Here is a 19,184-nt window from a genome sequence, read left to right on the forward strand (position 1 = left end):
AGGTTCCAAACTTTTCATTTTCGTTAAATAAATTAATGGTATTATTAGTTAAATGTTAATCTGCTAACTGTGGCATGATAAAATATAATCTCATAATCTCAAACGACTATCATATCTCAGTCATCATGTTAACGTCTAGCTTAGACAATCGTCAAATTTTTAACGAAAAATGACGAGCTTGGAACATAATGAGTAGTCGGGTGATCAATTTGTAACTTTTAATAGTCTAGAGACTTAACAAAGTAACATTCCATAGTTGAAGGATCATTTTGTAACTTTTAATAATCAAGGGACTTAATAAAGCAATACCCTATAGTTAGGGGACCATTTGTGTACTTTACCTTTTAAAATAATTTAAAATTCTAAAATTTTCAAAAATTTAAAAAATTTCAAATAAGTCCCTCGAATTATCTTACCAAGATATATGCCCGAACACCTAATATGTTTCAGGTCTCATCCCATAGACTAAATACTTAAAGCTAATCAATTAATATTTATGGGTTTTTTTACTTTGAAATGAGTGTTTGTTTTCATTGAATCTTATCTGTTGTATACCAATTGCATTCATCGTTACAAATTTTCTAATCACCAACTTGGACTAAAATGTAAATTTATAAACTCTACACTATTAAAAAATAATTATTCCATGAGGTGGATTCGACATTGAATTATTTTAATATCTTTTCTTCCTAGCATCAAGCTGCTTCGCTGGTATTTGGTTTCAAGGAAGAAATAAACAAATCAAATTAAGATAAAGAAAAGGCATAATGATAAAATTACCGCTAACATTTGCACAAATCAATACTTTAATCTATGTTTTTTAGAGTATTTTAATAGTCATTATTTTAATTTTTAGTCGAAATACTTTCCGTTGGAAGTAAATTGTTAGTTAACCAACGGAGGTAGGGATGAGAATTTAACCGAGAATTGATGGGTTTTGACCCGGTCAAGTCTGATAAGATCGGATTATTTTTTAAAAAAATTGGGTTATGATTGAATTTTTTAAGGGAGTGAGATCAAATCGGGTCATGTTCGGGTGGAGGTTCGGATATAGGGTGAAAAAACTCTGACCCGTCTGACCCAGAGATAATAATGTAATTAAGTTATTATTTTATATCGGGTCGGGTCAAAGTCAAGTGGATGATATATGTAGGTCCAGTCGGATGGAGGATATATGATTTTCAGGTCTGGTTCAGGTCGATGATACATATTTTTCGAGTCGGATCGGGTTGACCAAAAATCCCATCCAACTCGACTTATTACCACCCATAAATGGAGGGTATTTTGACAAAAATTAAAACGTTCGAGCCAAAATACTATAAAAGAAAATATAGAAGCAAAAATGTTCATTTATACAAACGTTGGAGATAATTTTTCATTGCTTAAAAAATAGTATTATCTAGTGGGATGAGACATTAGATCCAGGTCAGAAGTTCGAATCTTGACGATTGCGAATTGAACAAACTGGGTTAAAAGGGTCGCCCTTACCTCTGCAGTACCCGATCTGAATTAGTAGTATTATCGATCCTTGAGTGAGTTACGTATTTGATATATGTATTTTAACAAATATATAATGTATTACACATACTCAAATATCAATATTATTTCCATAGTACTAAATTGCGGTCGCTGTATCACATTTGCAAATATTACGAATGTTATGAAGTGATTTGTTTCTTAAATAAAACTATGATTTTACGTTGCAGATGCAATTTACGGTGTCGCAATTACCTTACGATGCTATCGTTACACTGTATTAATGTCGTAATTTAATACAATGATATATCGATAAGGTCATTTAGTTAGTATTTCCATTACCTTGGGCATCAAACAATAGCTCAAATATTCTATTTCACTTTTTTAAAATATCAGAACAAATTACAAGGACGGTTTAGATCTAGTATAAGGATGGGCATGGTTTGAGTTTCAGAAGCTATTCGAATTTGATTCGAGTATTATATTTTTTTATCCTTCGTTATATTGATTCGATTTTAAGGAGATTTTATTTAAATTGATTTTTAGAGTAAAAACCTAACTTGTTCCTATTCAAAACACACACACACACATATATATATATAAATGTTAATTTTATTCGATAAATAAAGACTTGATACATTTAGTACTTAAAATATCAGTTTTAGTACCTAAACTTTTGATTTTTTCAAAACTTAACGTTTAATTTTGAATGATGTGTTAAAATGAAACAAAAACTAATCTTAGTATGGTTTTGAAGAAATTAAAAATTTAGGTACTAAAATATACTGAAATTGATAATTTAGAGATTAAACGCGTAATTTACCTTAAAAATTAACATCGAGATCAGAAAATTCCAAAAATTATAGGAAAATTTTGATTCTTTGTCCCATGTGGCCCACATTCAGTGGCGCCGCAGCCACCGGCCACCGTTATAACCAAAAGCCCACCAATCACTTCTCAACCTCAAAACAGCTCTCATGTCCAATAATCTTCCTCCTCTTTAAAGCTCAAACTTCAAAAAAACCTACTACTGAGTCACCGAGTTGAACACAACAATCAACCATTCGAAAAATGGCCGAGGATAGCTCCAGAGCTTTTGTTAAAGACGTCAAGCGTATCGTCATTAAGGTCATTTGAATCATTTCCCTTCTTCTTTTGTTAGTGACATTGTTTAAGTTTTGACTTTTTGATTAGCTCAATGAGATGAAGAATGAATTGATTGTAAAGCTTGCTTGTTATGTTCTTGGTGGTTTTATGTTGAATTTTATTGGAGCGAAGTGGGGGGCGGTGGTGTTTGGCTACTAGGAAAGATTTGGAATTGCGAAGGAAAATGTAGGCCTTGGTTTCTTTTCATTTGTCTTTTGTAACAGAGAAAATGTACCTTTTTAGTCCCTAAAGCATCTTTTCCTAAATTTTGCATATATATACATATATAAGGATATTGAAATCTAAAAATAGATTTTTTTTTCTATTAATCTAAAGTAATTATAAGCTGAAAATTAGGTAAAAATAGTTTCTTTTCGGATATAAAAAATTTACAAAGATATGATAAACTGAAAATTAATATTTTTTTGAAAAACAATATTATTGAAAGAGTTAATGATCTTTCTTTGGTCTTGATCTGCTTAATCATCGGACATTACCCTGAAAATGATGTCTAATTTTGTTTGTAAAGATTTTTTTTAGATATGAAATTGTAGTCATTTTCTGCCACCAAAGTGAGTCCTTTATTTATATTTTATTGTTTGATTAAGAACAAAAAACTCGTCTCGATGTAATAGTTACGGATTAAACATCTTAACGTGTTGTAACGAATGAGTGAACTGCTTATGTTGAAGGTTGGGACTGCTGTTGTTACTCGAAATGATGGGCGATTAGCGCTTGGAAGATTAGGAGCACTATGTGAACAGGTAATGATATTTCTTTTTATACTTCATTGTGCGTGACGTTCTGGGAGGTTGCACTTATTGCTTCATTTGCCTTGTAGTAAATAGTAACATGGTTAAAGTTTCAAACAATGTGTGCAGATGAAAGAATTGAACTCTCTAGGATATGAGATCATTTTGGTGTCATCAGGTGCTGTTGGACTAGGTCGCCAGAGGCTTAGATATCGGAGACTAGTCAACAGCAGGTTTTTCATTTCATCTTTTCAGCACAAAGTAGTGGTGTTTACAGTTCTAAGTATATATCGACCCTAAAAATTTATATTGATGCCATTCATCAAAAAGAAAAACGGGATTATATTGGGGTAGATACATTTTTCCTTGATATCATTCTTATTCTCGTCTTATGTTTTGCAGCTTTGCGGATCTTCAGAAGCCACAAGTAGAACTTGATGGGAAGGCATGTGCAGCTGTTGGACAAAATAGTCTTATGGCCCTGTACGATACATTGTTCAGTGAGGTGGCTACTCATTTTCTTTACTGGAACATTTCTCTCTAATATGGAAGTTTTATCACCAGTACGTGAACATTTGAATTATACATTTTCTTTTTTATTTTTTTCTGCAGCTGGATATTTCATCAGCTCAACTTCTTGTAACAGACAGTGATTTTAGAGATAGAGATTTTAGGAAGCAACTAAATGAGACAGTGAAGTCCTTACTATCGCTGAAAGTTATTCCTATATTTAATGAAAATGATGCTGTCAGTACCAGGAAAGCTCCATATGAGGTATTATGATGATACTTTTTCCTATGTGATGACGACCTTTATATTATTACCCGAATCAATGCTGTGTTTTTCTACCTATAGTAGTTTTATCCAATGCTATATGAAATGATTGCTATTCTTCATCATAATGGAAGCTTAAGCTTAGAAGCTGTACCAATACATCGAAATATGTTACACAATGTGTGTTCATATATATTGATATCAATACTATTCCTCTGCCTATGTCGGTCTAGTGTATTGTTAGAATGGAAAGTGCGGTTCTTCATCATACCAAAATTCTTAATATTAGGAGCCTGTACCTCTTCACTTTAATGTATCACACATAGAAGCTTTTCTCAAGGCTCGAATAAATCTAGTAAAGTTGGTAAAAGGAAGGTTTGACTCATCTTGACATTTATTATTTGAGCACTTTTTTCAGGATTCTTCTGGTATCTTTTGGGACAATGATAGTTTAGCAGCTCTACTGGCTTTGGAGCTAAAAGCTGATCTTCTTGTTTTATTGAGTGATGTCGATGGTCTCTATAGTGGCCCCCCTAGTGATCCAAAATCAAAGTTAATCCACACGTATGTTAAGGAGAAACATCAGGGTGAGATTACCTTTGGAGACAAGTCGAGGATGGGTAGAGGAGGTATGACTGCAAAAGTAAAAGCTGCTGTCAATGCAGCTTATGCCGGCATTCCTGTTGTTATTACAAGGTAATGTTTTATTACAGATTTGGTTCTGTGCAATGTTAAATAAAAATAATAGGATTAATTAAAAAGGTTGAATGCTGTTCTGTTAGGATTGCAATCATTTAAAATGAAATTAGTTTCCTACGAGTAATTGAATAGAGGAATAGGAAAGTTGAAGCAATTTAACCCCTCTTGCCTAATCCCATCTAAGAATTTTTATACATTATTCTATGAATTCCTATTCATGGAAAAAGAATGCCTAGATCTTGTAGCTTTTCCCATTTAAAAATATTTTGCTGCATTTATGGGTTGCTGTCATGCTGGTGTCAGTCATTTGCCTTCTGCTTCATTGTTAGTACTTTCTCTCTTGTTTCCTTAAAGCGGATGTACTGCTGAGAACATAATAAGAGTCCTCCAAGGACATCGAATCGGTACTCTCTTTCATCGAGATGCACATGTTTGCGAACCAACTAAAGAAGTTGGTGCTCGGGAAATGGCAGTTGCAGCAAGAGAAAGTTCCAGACGTCTTCAGGTAATATTCCATTGCTTTGTGGCTCCCAATATTTTATGTTCTTACTTTTTGTCTTTTGAGAACATTAGTTTTCTTCTTCCTTGAGTTGTGGTGCTGGCTGCCAATATCTGATGTTGACGGTCAGATATACCTTCATGGCTCGTAGAAAAATAACTTAATGTCATTTGGTCTTCAGGCATTGTCCTCCCAAGAGCGGAAAAAGATTTTACTAGACATAGCTGATGCTCTTGAAGCAAATGAAAATTTTATCACCGTTGAGAATGAAGCCTGATGTTGCTGCTGCACAAGAGGCTGGATATGAAAAATCCTTGATATCTCGCCTAGCTTTGAAGCCTGGGAAGGTTGAATGCTAAATCTATTTCTGTTGACTTTTGCTTATTGAATTTGGATTACTGTTACTGTTTATTACCTCTCAGCCTTGGCCATGTCCTCAAATACCAAAAGCAGATTGTAAACTTCTGCTTGTGCCTTCTTAGATAAATTTATGGTTATGATAATTTTCCGCATTATCAAATTTATTTCCTTGTACTCCACAGATTTCGAGCCTTGCAAAGTCAATTCGTGTGCTTGCTAACATGGAAGACCCAATTGGCCGTGTTTTGAAGAAAACACAGGTAAGAAAGAGGTAGTTTATATGTTCAGTAGGTTTATACCCAGGTATGAAATTCCTGGAGGTTCAGTAGGTAAGATAACTTATTGAACAAATAGTTATCTAATGGCTGTCTTTGCATCCAGCTTGCAGATGGACTTACTTTAGAGAAAACATCAAGTCCTTTGGGTGTTCTTTTGATTGTTTTTGAATCCCGACCCGATGCGCTTGTACAGGTAAATAAATAGGACTACAATTTCCATTGTTTCTCTGTGTGTGAGTAAGAACGTTCAATATAAATTATTTAATTACCGAGGTCGACATATTTTCATACTTCCTTGTATGATAATCTTTGTTCGGCTTGACCGAGGAAGAAAAATGCTATCTGCATTTTATGAGGTGAAGCCAAAAGCTTTTTCTTGCTTGCATAGTGAATTTATATGCTTCTGTATAAAGCTCTAAATATAACTATAATTTCTTGTAGAGAAATGCCTAATCAGTAAGATGAGAGAGAGTGTCAGGGAGAAAGTGGGAGAGAGAGAGAGGTTTTCAGTTGGTCAGTTTTCCGGTGAGGAGTGGACGGTTTTCGTTGACAATCTGAGTAAAAGGGTAACTAGGAAAACTCTTAAGGAAATTTTTCATCAACAGGGGAGTGTTGTTCGTGTCTACATTCCGAATAATTCCAACAAGCCGAATTATAGAAATTATACGTTTGCTTTCGTCCAGTTTGCTAATGAGGATGGGTTGTTGAGGGCGATAGCAAAAATTAATGGTATCTGGATTGATGGTAAGAAAATATCAGTAGGAGTTGCTAAGTACCAGAAGAAGAGACTAAAGCAGGCTGTTAGAAGTAACGACAGTAAGGAAGTTGATAAGTGGGAAAAGGATACGCATCGGAGTAGAAGAGCTGGACCAGAATCTTATAGCCGACTGAGAGATGAGAGATCTTACAAGGAGGCGTTAGCGTCTTGGATGGAAGGAGAGAAGGTCCGGCGTCTAAAGTGATTTGGGAAGGCCATAAAGACAAGGAAGTAGGGGTGAGGAATTTGTGGGAAATGCATATTCCCCCAGACGAATATGATTGGGTGAAAAGATCAATAACTGGGATCATTAAATCCCATTTTGATCTGGGGACAGTAGTGAAGGGGTTGGCTAGTAAAGGGATCAAGGTCAAGGGAACTAAATGGGGTTATACCTGGAACTCTTGCATTATAACCTTTGGGTCGAAGGAAGAGTTCGAGGAGGCGTGGAAAAACAGAAGGGATGAAGTGTCACTTTGGTTCGACTGGCTTGATCCACTTATGAGTGTAGATGGAGTCCCGATGGCTTTCTGTTCAGTGGAGTTGCATGGAATCCCTTTACTATGTTGTAATGGATCTTTTTTGGAAAAGCTGGTCTCAAGGTGGGGGAAATTGGTGTATTCATGAGTCCACGATCAGAAGAGAGGATTTGGCGGTGGCAAGAGCTTTGTTGAGGGTGGCGAGTCCTTATGATATACAGGATTCTGTTACCTTGGGTGCATATGGGAGATCGTATAAGGTTAAGATTAGTGTGGGATCGGTCAGTTATAAACAGGAGAGTTTTTTTGCAGAAATTCTTCAGGTGGCCGGAGATGGTGTGTCTAGAGTTGATTCTTCATCGGAAGAGAAAGAAGTCCGGAGTTCAGGTGGAGTAGGTAGCCCACAATTGCCAGCTGAGAATTCTAGGGACACAGTAGACAGATGGTTGGTAGGTGATGTCTGCACAACAGTGGCAGGAGGCAGTGGAAGTAAACATTTAATACTGCAGGAAGGAGAAAGTCAACCTAGTGGTGCTAAGGTGTCAGGTTTTTCTGCAGAAGATTTGAATTTTAAAGAGGACTATAGGGGCCTTGGTCTAAGGAATGTCTCTATTAATGAATTTGAAGAAGCCCATTTAGAGGGCTCAAGTGAGTCCAATACAAATATCTACAGAATAGTACCTTCTGGGCCAGCTGTTAATTTATTAAACTGGGATATGGTAACCGTTTGGAGTCTCGGGTGGAATTTGCAGGTTCTCAGCAGCAATCTGATTCAGATAAAATAAAGGTGCAGAATTGGGCTAATGTCTCGGCAGACTTAAATCCAAATTTGTTGCCTGCTGGGTCTTCAATCTAACAGGGAGTATGATTCACCAGCTAATAATCTAATTCCAGGGGGGCATGATGTTAAATTAAGTAGGATGGAGGTTCAAGGAGAGTTTCAGCATTCTGTTTTGGTAGACTCAAAAATGCAGAATTCGAATACTGATTTGTCAGGTTACAAACATATTTCGATTGAGGGTGGGTTCAATAGAGTACAGTCTCAATCTGAAGGGATCTCAAATAAGCCAAATAAGGATCTGTTAGAGGAAGTAGTAGTCTTGGAAAAGGACGATTGTAGGGGGGTTGGAACTGAACTGATTAGGGATAGAGACAGATCGTTGTTCCAGCATAGAAGAACATTTTGGCCCAAAAGTTTGCCCATAGAGAGGAGGAGAATGGCCAGCTATAAAAGACATTATACCAGGTCGAGGGTGAGAATTAACTGGTTTGAGAATAAACACAAAGGTATTCCGGTGAGAAAGGATTTGCAGCCTCCTTCAATAAATATGGAAGGTGGAAGGGAAGTGATTTTAAATGGTGCAGCTGATGATCAGAACCCTTATGTGGCACCAACTAATTGTAATAGTTCTTCGGAGGTCTTGGCAGTAGTTCCTTTCTCTGCTGTAGGGTCAGAAAGGTCTAAAAAAGGGAGAGAAGAGTTTAACAAGGGAAGCAGTTGATATGGTTAATTCTCCTTTAGTTTTTACTCCTCAGTTCTCGAAGGCGGTTGAGGAAGCGATGGTTACATGGGAAGTATGTAAAGTTCTAGGAATTTCTTTCAAAGATGGAAAGAAGGCTTTTTTGGACAAAATTATCAACCTTGAAGAGGGTTCGGCTGAGAGTAGGGAACAGGGGAAGTCAGGGGTTTAGTCTCTATTTCTCTGGAGACTAGCTATAAGGATTTGGTGTAGATCTTCTTGATATGATAAATGTCAACATTATTTCTTGGAATGTAAGGGGTCTTGGAAAAAAAAAAGTCAAGAGTGGTAGCTAATTTGGTGAAGAAGAATAAGCCGAACTTGATTCTAATTCAAGAAACAAAACTAGAATCTGTTTCTTTGGCTCTTAGAAGAAGGATAGGGGGGAGATTCCTTAGAGGAGGGATTGTTGCGCCAGCAGTGGGATCTGCTGGTGGATTGATGATTATGTGGAATGAAAATGATTTTGAAGTTTCGAACACCCATCTTAATGGCAGATTCATAGCAGTCTTTGGGAAGTTCAGAAATTCAAGTGAAGAGTGTCTGATTATCAATGTATACGGTCCATCAATTGAAGCAGAAAAGGAAGATTTTTTCAGGGAATTGTTGGAGTTTGTTTCGGCTCAAAATATGTTAGTGTGTATTGGGGGAGATTTTAATGTGTATCTTGATCCGGACGAGAAGATGGGAAAATCACAAAACTGGCATTCTATTGATTTATTTAGAAACTTCTTACAGCAATCACATTTAATTGATCTACCGTTGGTGGGAGGAAGGTATACTTGGTGCAATAATAGAGAAGACTCGACTTGGGAAAGACTAGACAGGTTCTTAATCTCTGGGACGTTTCTGTCATGTTTTCCAAATGTAGTGCAAAGTCTCTTGCCTAAATCCTATCTGATCATAATCCTGTCTCATTAGAGGACAAAGCTGTTAATTGGGGACCGAAACCATTCAGGTTTTTTAATTATTTACTAGAGGAGGAAGGATTTGAGGAATTGGTTAAATCTTCAATGCTTGCTATGAGGGGGAGAAATAATAAAAGGGGTATTTTCAGTATCTTAAAAGGTACTAAAAATTCAATCAGAAATTGGTCCAGCAGTAAATTTACTGGGATCCCTGAGTCGATTTCTGATTTAGAGAGGAAAATTAATGAATTGGATCTTAAAGCTCAAGGTGGAATTCTTCGAAGCAGGAGTGGGATCAGTTGAGGCTGTGTAGGAAATCTATGGAGGTTGTATAGGACAGAAGAAAGCATCTGGTTTCAGAAGTCAAGGGCAAGATGGATCAAGGAGGGGATAGGAACACAAGGTTTTTTCATCTGTCTGCTCTGAACAGAAGCAAAAGAAATGAAATCTTAAGCTTGAAGATAAATGGGAGTGTGGTTTCAGATCCTCAACAATTAAAGGTACATATTTCAGAATTTTTCAAGGCAGCCTATAATTCCAATTCAACATTGGAAACGGAGGATTTACTACTGGATTTTGCTAAGCTATCAGGGGATCAGTCTAAGAAGCTTGAAGAGCACTTCTTAGAACAGGAAATTTGGCAAGCTATAGTCTCATCAGACAGCTCTAAAGCTCCAGGACCAGATGGTTTTCACCATGGGTTTCTTTAAAAAGCTGGCCGATTTTAAAGGAGCACGTGTTGAAATTTTTTGAAGATTTCTATTTTGGAAGGAAATGGGAGCACGGTATAAACCATGCTTTATCACACTTATTCCGAAGAAGCTTAATCCGGACAGTGTAGAGGAATTTAGACCAATCAGCCTTGTAGGCAGCTTATACAAGATACTTCTAAAGTTCTTTCGAAGAGACTGAGTTGTGTGTTGGTGATATTATTAGTCACTCTCAGTTTGCGTTTATACCAGGGGAGACAGTTGCTGGATTGTGCTTTTATAGCAAACGAAGGGATTGATTACTGGAGGAAAAAAGGGTTAAAAGGGTTGCCTTCAAAGTAGATTTTCGTAGGGCTTATGATTCCGTGGAATGGCCAATTTAATTAGAATAATGTCAGAGATGGGTTTTGGTAAGAGATGGTTGTCGTGGATCTCAGTGTATTTCAACAGCTTCAATCTCAGTTCTCGTAAACGGGTCTCCATCGGAAGAGTTCCACATGGCCAAAGGACTTAGGCAAGGGTGCAGTTTATCACCGCTACTGTTTAACATTGTAGGTGAGCTGCTTAATTTGATGATATCTAAAGCAGTGGACAGGGGTCTGTTTCAAGGCTTTGTTATTTGGGGAATCTGAAAATTCTGTTCGATTGACACATCTACAATTTGCAGATGACTTGATCATTCTGTCAAGCATCTCTCTCCCAGATTAAAAATGTCAAGAGAGTATTGAGGATTTTTAGTGTTATGACAGGGTTGCATCTTAATCTAGCTAAGAGTAAGCTATTTGGTATTAATGTGGAAGAGGAAGTTTTATCAGAATGGGCATCTTCGGTGGGCTGCTCTATTGATTCTCTTCCAACAGATTACTTGGGACTTCCTCTAGGTGCTAAGAAAAACTCAGAAGCCTTATGGGATCCAGTTTTCAAGAATTTTAGTTCCAAACTAGCCGGCTGGAAAGCTAATTGTCTCTCATTGGCGGGCAGGACAGTTTTATTAAAGTCGGTGTTAACATCCCTACCAATATTCTTCTTATCTCTTTTTAGAATGCCTTGTAAAATTGGTAAGAAGCTTAATTCTTTAATGGCCAGTTTCCTATGGGGGGATAATGAGGACAAAAGGAAGATACACTGGGTTAATTGGAAATCAGTCTGCACGCCTCTAAATTGTGGTGGCCTTGGTGTTCTTGATGTGAACATATCTAATCGGGCTCTTTTGGGAAAATGGGTGTGGAAGTTCGCCAATGAAAAAATACTTTGTGGAAAAGTGTGTTATGTTGCAGGCACAAGGTAAGTAGTAATTCCATGTCTATTTGTAAGGTTTTTTCGCCCAAATCTTCTTGGATTTGGAGAGGGATTGCCAACAATTTCTTGAAGAACGACTCGGAGGGTGAACGTATCAGATCTAACTCCAAGTTGAAACTGGGAAATGGAAAGTCTATTGCATTTGGACGGATTCATGGGCTGAGTCTCCTTTAAATATCTTTTCCCTATAATGTATTGTCAACAAATAAATGGGGTATGGTCGCTGAGTTTGGAAGTTCAGATTCGAACGGTTGGGTGTGGAACATCGATACCAGAAGGAATTTGTGTGACTGGGAGTTGGATCAGTGGCTGGATTTAATGACAAAATGAAGGACTTTAAACTGACTGATTCAGTTGAAGACTTTCTTTCTTGGTCTGCAAGTGGGGATGGACTGTTTTCAGTGAAATCTTGTAGAAAGGAACTCGGCAAGGTGTCTGGGAGTCCGATTTATGGGTAAAAGGGTGTGGCAGGGTTTATCTCTCCTCGTGTTGAAGTTCCTGTGGCAGCTAGCTCATCAGAAAGTGGCAGTGAGAGAGGAGTTGGTGAAAAGAGGTTTGCAGTAGGGGATGAAATTTTATGTCCGTTTTTTGTAAAAACAGGTGGAATCAGTTCAGCATTTATTTATTTCATGTGATGTTGTTTGGGAACTTTGGAACAAGATAAGCTATTGGGAAATAGCCTTAGTCCTTCCAAAGGATCCACCTTCTTTGCTATGTTCTTGGGGTGAGCTGAGGGGGGGGAAATCGTTGATTTGGAAATTTATCCCGGGAGTAGTATTTTGGTCGATATGGAAAGCTAGGAATGCAATGGTGTTCGATGGTTCCCCCTTGGATAGGATGTCTCTGTTTTTATTGCTAGATTCAGGTTATCTAAATGGTTTCTAGCCAAGTATCCTAAGTGTCCTATTCAGGAGGATGTGCTGATTGGTGATCCATCTCTTGCAGATGGTATTAAAGCTCTCAACATTTACAATTTTCAGGTTTCTCGCTGGATTCCACCCCCTATGGATTTTTTGAAGATGAATGTCGATGGAGCTGTTAGACTTGATGGCTCAAATGGAGGTATAGGAGGTATTTTGAGAGATTGGAATAGCAACTCCCTTCTGACTTTTTCAGAAAATGTAGGTCAGGGTCCCCGCCGGTTGCTGAGTTAAAGGCTATTAAGAGAGGCATTGAAATCTATATGTCTTCTTGTTGGGTTTAAGGTTGGAAGGTTGATTGTTGTGGAAAGTGACTGTAAGTCGGCTGTGGAATGGGTCCATACACCAGCTATGGCCCAGTTTTTATCCTCCCATTAGTAGTTAAAGAGATTTCATCTTTTATCACGGACAGGGTGCACTCTATTAGACTGATTCCAAGGGTGTGTAATGGGGAGGCTGATAGTTTAGCAAAGATGGGAATTGGTTGATGTTTAGTCGTTTCCAGTGCGTTTTATCGTTTGAGTTTAGGTTTTCGGTTATGTTGAGTAGCTTAGTCTGTTGTGTTTTTTCAGTATGGTGTCTACGTTAAATCTTATGTAATTTCGGAGGAGTAATAAAGTTTAAGGCACTCTTTTCCTCCTTCTTTGATCAAGAAGGAGGTTTTTAAGGAGGCCTGTCATTCTTATCAAAAAAAAATTTCTTATTTTTTTCAATATGACAGATTACATATTTATATACAAAATATCTCTCTAAAGTAGGAAACTCTAAGAAAGGAAAAATAATAATCCTAGGATATGATCCCTTAAAATAAGAGATTGTAGAAATCTATTTACAAAATCATATCTCTATAGGAATGGCAACAAATCATATCTCTATAGGAATGGTAACAAATCATATCTCTATAGGAATGGTAACAAATCATCTCTATGATTCCTACACTCCCCCCTCAAGCTGGAGAATATACATTGTATAATCCCAACTTGAATAGGAATTTATTGAAAATAGGCTTTGGCAAAGCCTTAGTAAGAATGTCTGCAACTTGTTCTTCTGAATGAATGTATGAAAGTGTGGCTGTCTTTTTGTTAACTTGATCAGCAATAAAATACCTATCAATCTCAACATGCTTTGTCCGATCATGTTGAACTGGGTTCCTGGCAATTTGAATAGCAGATTGATTATCACACAAAACTTCAAAGTGATCCTCTTGATTAGTGACAAGTTCTTTCAGTAGTTTAAGTAGCCAAATTTCTTCACATATTCCCAATGCTAGTGCTCTAAATTCAGCTTCAGCACTACTTCTTGAAACGACAGATTGTTTCTTACTTCTCCAAGTTGTAAGGTTTCCCCAAACAAAGGTGCAGTAGCCACTAGTGGATCTCCTTTCAGTAAGGTCTCCGGCCCAACTAGAATCTATAAAGATCTTAACAGTTCTGTCTTGTGTCTTCTTAAACATTAAACTGTGTCCTGGAGTTTTCTTCAAGTACTTGAGAATTCTATTTGCTGCTGTCATATGCTCTTCAGTAGGATTAGTCATATGTTGACTTATCACATTTACAGGAAATGTTATATCTGGCCTTGTCAACGATACAAAGCTCTGGGTGATTGTTTTAACCCGTATAGAGACTTGTTGAGCTTGCACACCTTGTTACTTCCTTCAACAGACTTTAAGCCAGGTGGCAACTTCATATAGACTTCTTCTTCTAGCTTGCCATTAAGAAAAGCGTTTTTTACATCAAGTTGGTATAATTTCCAATCGCAATTTACAGCCAAACTTAGGAGTACTCGAACAGTATTCAGCTTCGCCACAGGTGCAAAAGTTTCTGTGAAATCTATCCCATATGTTTGTGTAAAGCCTCTGGCCACTAGTCTCACTTTGTATCGTTGGATGCTACCATTTGAGTTATACTTTACAGTAAAGATCCATTTACAACCAACAGCCTTTTTTCCTTGATGAAGGTCCGTAACAGTCCAAGTAGCATTTTTCTCAAGTGCACAAATTTCCTCTTCAACATCCCTTCTCCATTTTTGAATCCTTTAGAGCTTCAGCTATGCTTATGGGAACCTGTTCTTTATCCAAGTTTGCTGTAAATGCTTGAAAAGACGGCATCAATGAATTATAACCAGCAAATTTTTCAATAGGATGCTTGATGCACTATCTAACCCCTTTTCTAATAGCAATAGGGAAGTCATCTAGAGTAGGGGAAGTGGACTTATTGATTTCTTTTTCTATTTCGGCAGTTGGACCCAAATCCAATTCTCGGCAAGCATCAGATTGCAAAACAGCCTCAGGAATATGTTTTATTTTCCTTGTATAGAAACGGAGCTGTTTGATTGGTGTTGATTGTGGAATATTTTGAATGGGAGTAGGTGTATTTTCAGGAAGGGTATTTAAAGTAGGTATGGGTGAAGTAGTGATAGGTACTACCGGTGGATCAATGGGAGTATTACAGGTGACAAATCTGTAGGTAAGGACAAAATTGGTGGTAATTCTGAAGTTGAGAATGAAGAGAGTAGGAGAGATACCTGATGTGGCTGAAAATCCTTCCATGTCTCCCCCTGAATTTCAGCCTGAGTGAAATAAGGATCCTGCTCATAAAATGTTATATCTATAGTGGTAAAAAATCGTTTTGAAGGAGGATGATAGCATTTATAACCCTTCTTAAGTGAAGAATACCCAACCAGTACACATTTTAATGATTTAGGATCTAACTTAGACTTATTAGGAGCAATGTTTTGGATAAAAGCAGTACAACCAAATATTTAAGTGGGAAGAATGGAGGAGATAGGTTTAAAATGGGGAAAGTATTGCAAAAATAGATGGAGGTGTTTGAAATTGTAAAACCTTACTAGGCATTCGATTGATTAAATATGTGGCAGTTAATAAGGCTTCCCCCCACAAATATTTTGGAACATTAGTGGTAAATAGAAGAGAACGAGTGACTTCAAGGAGGTGTCTATTTTTTCTTTCGACAATACCGTTTTGTTGTGGGGTGTCAACACAAGAACTAATCTGAACTATGCCCTTTTCCCCAAAAAACGCACCCAAAGACTTGGCAAAAAATTCACTGTCATTATCAGATTTAAAGAGCTGAATTTTAGACCCAAATTGAGTGAGAATCATGTTATAAAATTGGGTAAAAACACCTGCAGTTTCAGATTTATCTTTTAGCAAATAAGTCCAAGTTATCCTACTGTGATCATCAATGAAAGTGATAAACCACTTATAATTATCAGCATTCTTCACCCGGAAGGACCCCAAATATCACTGTGGATCAAAGCAAAAGGGTGAGAAGGCTTATATGTAGAAGGAGAATAAGTTGATTTAGTATGTTTGGCAAGAGAGCAAACTTTGCAAGAAAAAGAATTTGGCCTTTTATGAATTAATAGAGCAGGAAAAACTTTTGCAAGATAGTGAAAACTAGGATGACCTAAACGATAGTGCCATAACATAACATTATCAACTTTTTTTAAAGCGGTGAAAGATTTCGAGATTTCGGTTTTAGTAGAGGTGAAGAATGTAGAGACCATTCTGCAAGCTGGCCTTACCAATCATCTTCTTCGAGTTCAGTGCCTGCAAAGTACAATCAATATCATTAAAAATTGCAGAGCAGTGCAAGTCGGTGGAAAGTTTACTAACGGAAACGAGATTGCAAGCTAGATTTGGTACGAAGAGGACATTTTTAAGTACAATCTGGTCATTGAGAATAACAGTGCCATGTCCTTCTATTTTGCACAAAGAACCATCAGCCGTTTTGACAGCTTTACCAAAGTTTGGAAAAAAATTGCAAAACAAACCTTATTACCAGTCATATGATCCGTAGCACCAGAATCGAGGATCCAATTAGGGGACGACTGGGAGGAGAAAAAAACTGTAGCATGAGGTTTAACTTCTAGTTTTTTCATGACCAGATTACCTTCTGATTGAGCAGCAGAACCAGAAAAATTTTCTGGATTTTGAAGTGATCTCCGGAGTAGGAGAAGAAGTTGTGGACATCATCTAGGTTGGAAAGAAACCGTAACCTAAGTTGATACCATGTAGAAATCAGAGTAATTCTCTGTAATTTCTTATTCTTTTCAATACGACAGATTACATATTTATATACAAAATATCTCTCTAAAGTAGGAAACTCTAAGAAAGGAAAAATAATAATCCTAGGATATGATCCCTTAAAATAAGAGATTGTAGAAATCTATTTACAAAATCATATCTCTATAGGAATGACAACAAATCATATCTCTATAGGAATGGTAACAAATCATATCTCTATAGGAATAGTAACAAATCATCTCTATAATTCCTACAATACTCATGTGGCTTTATGTATGATTTGAATAGATAGCCTCGTTAGCTATCCGAAGTGGTAATGGACTTCTCTTGAAAGGGGGAAAGGAGGCTAGGCGATCAAATGCTATTTTGCATAAGGTTCGGATTCTAAAATGAGTTTTCTTAAATGCGCTGAACTGTTTTTTCTTGTCTGTTTTTCTTTTCCAGTATTTTATCAACTCCTTTTGAATTCATAGGTGATAACTGAAGCCATTCCAGACACTGTTGGGCGTAAAGTTATTGGACTTGTGACTTCAAGAGATGAGATTCCTGATCTTTTAAAGGCTAGTGATCAATCAGTAGAATGATACTTCACAACAACAGTTTACGGTTTAATTTGGAACTCGACATTAAATTTATATTTCAGCTCGATGATGTGATTGATCTTGTGATCCCAAGAGGCAGCAACAAACTTGTTTCTCAGATCAAGAGTTCAACCAAGATTCCTGTTCTTGGTCATGCAGGTTAGATAGGTTACTTTTGTCTTATACGAATGTAGAGGTGTTCATAGGCTGGGTCGGATGTGAGCTGGGCTTATATCGAGTGTTAAGACATTTCATACTTGCTCAAATCCAACTCGGCCTGAAATATAGGCCTTAAATTTTATCAGTCTGCCTATATATGTCTGCCCGGTTCTCATGTGGTGAGTGTATGCTGTATGTTTCAGATGGAATTTGCCATGTATATGTTGATAAGTCTGCTAATATGGATATGGCAAAGCGGATTGTTTTGGATGCGAAAATCGATTATCCAGCTGCCTGCAATGCAATGGTAATTTATCATTCATCCGTCAATTTATATCCTAAACTTATTCTTTGAGGTTCTATTTTGTTTAAACATTTTCATTTTTTGTTCTGCACATTGCATAGGTTTTTAATGATTCTCTTTTACTTTTGGCAGGAAACTCTTCTTGTCCACGAGGATTTACTGCAAAATGGTGCACTTAATGAGCTAATCGTTGATCTTCGTATACAAGGTACGTTGCAAATACCTTCACTTATCATATATGGTGCAGTTCATGAGCTAACTGATGATCTTTTTCAGGTGTTAATTTATATGGTGGGCCAAGAGCAAGTGCCATGTTGAATATCCCACAAGCACGCTCATTTCATCATGAATACAATTCACTGGAATGCACTGTCGAAATAGTGGATGATGTGGCCGCGGCCGTCGATCATATCCATCAACATGGCAGGCATGTTATTCTCCTTTGTTTTCTTTTATGTGTCAATGAATGCTCCTATGTTCCCATGAGCAGATGTACATGAATTACCCTTTTTCCCCTTGTGCAGTGCACATACGGACTGTATTGTTGCCGAAGACCGAGAAACTGCAGAACTCTTCCTGCATCAAGTTGACAGTGCTGCTGTTTTCCACAATGCAAGCACAAGATTCTGCGATGGTGCTCGGTTCGGTCTAGGTGCTGAGGTATTGTATATCTATCATTTTCAACACCTTTTTAATATGTTCAAACTCATTAGTCAAGCATTTGCTTCTCTTTTTCTTCGATAACTGAATAGGTTGGCATAAGTACAAGTCGGATTCATGCTCGGGGTCCCGTCGGAGTTGAAGGATTGTTAACAACAAGATGGTATGGATGTATTAAAGATCATTTATCCACATGTTATTCTGCATATATTCTTTTCACATGCATTTCTACACAAACGATTTTCATTTTTGGTAACAGAAAGATGCTGATCTTAACAAACCATGCACTTTCGAATTCCATCATGTTCAAAGAATCTTCGCCGTTTATTTTGCCGTATTATAATTCCGTCGTATCTTTTCCTCGGAACACAGGATTCTGAAAGGAAGTGGGCAGGTGGTGGATGGTGATAAGGGGGTCATTTACACCCACATAGACATGCCTGTTGATTCTTAAAAATGTATCAGAAAAACCCTAAAATGCAAAGGGGGGAAAGAATGGCTGAAGCTTCTGATTAGGTTACTTCTTTGTCATTTTGCCTTTTTAATGGGACAGGGTTTAGGGTTATGCTTTGTTCTTATGTTTTCAAATTAGGGTTAAGTAGATTTTTTATATATAATTAGAAACTAGGGTTTAATAATTTGTTTCAGAAGACTTTCCAGAGATGAAAAATAAGAATGTGGTTTTCTGATGTAATTTGTTATACAATGTTTAAACCATCCGAATCCCTGGGTGTGTTGCAATAACAGTGCCATGTCAAAAATAGAGATATGCAGGAGACAGGACGGATCTGATTTTTCAACCATTCCGATCCGTCTCAAGTAATTGTCGTGTATCAAGAAAATCGGTTCGACTTA

The 19,184-nt window shown here is 37.2% G+C and overlaps 1 pseudogene; it reads left to right on the forward strand.

Annotated features, from left to right (window-relative positions):
• Nucleotides 1–2,455: 2,455 nt before the first annotated feature.
• LOC120156344 lies at nucleotides 2,456–19,023 on the forward strand (annotated as a pseudogene).
• The last annotated feature ends 161 nt before the right edge of the window (nucleotides 19,024–19,184 follow it).

This window comes from Hibiscus syriacus, unplaced genomic scaffold (genome assembly GCF_006381635.1).
Source record: "Hibiscus syriacus cultivar Baekdansim isolate YM2019G1 unplaced genomic scaffold, ASM638163v2 tig00111215_pilon, whole genome shotgun sequence".
NCBI classification, from domain to species: domain Eukaryota; kingdom Viridiplantae; phylum Streptophyta; class Magnoliopsida; order Malvales; family Malvaceae; genus Hibiscus; species Hibiscus syriacus.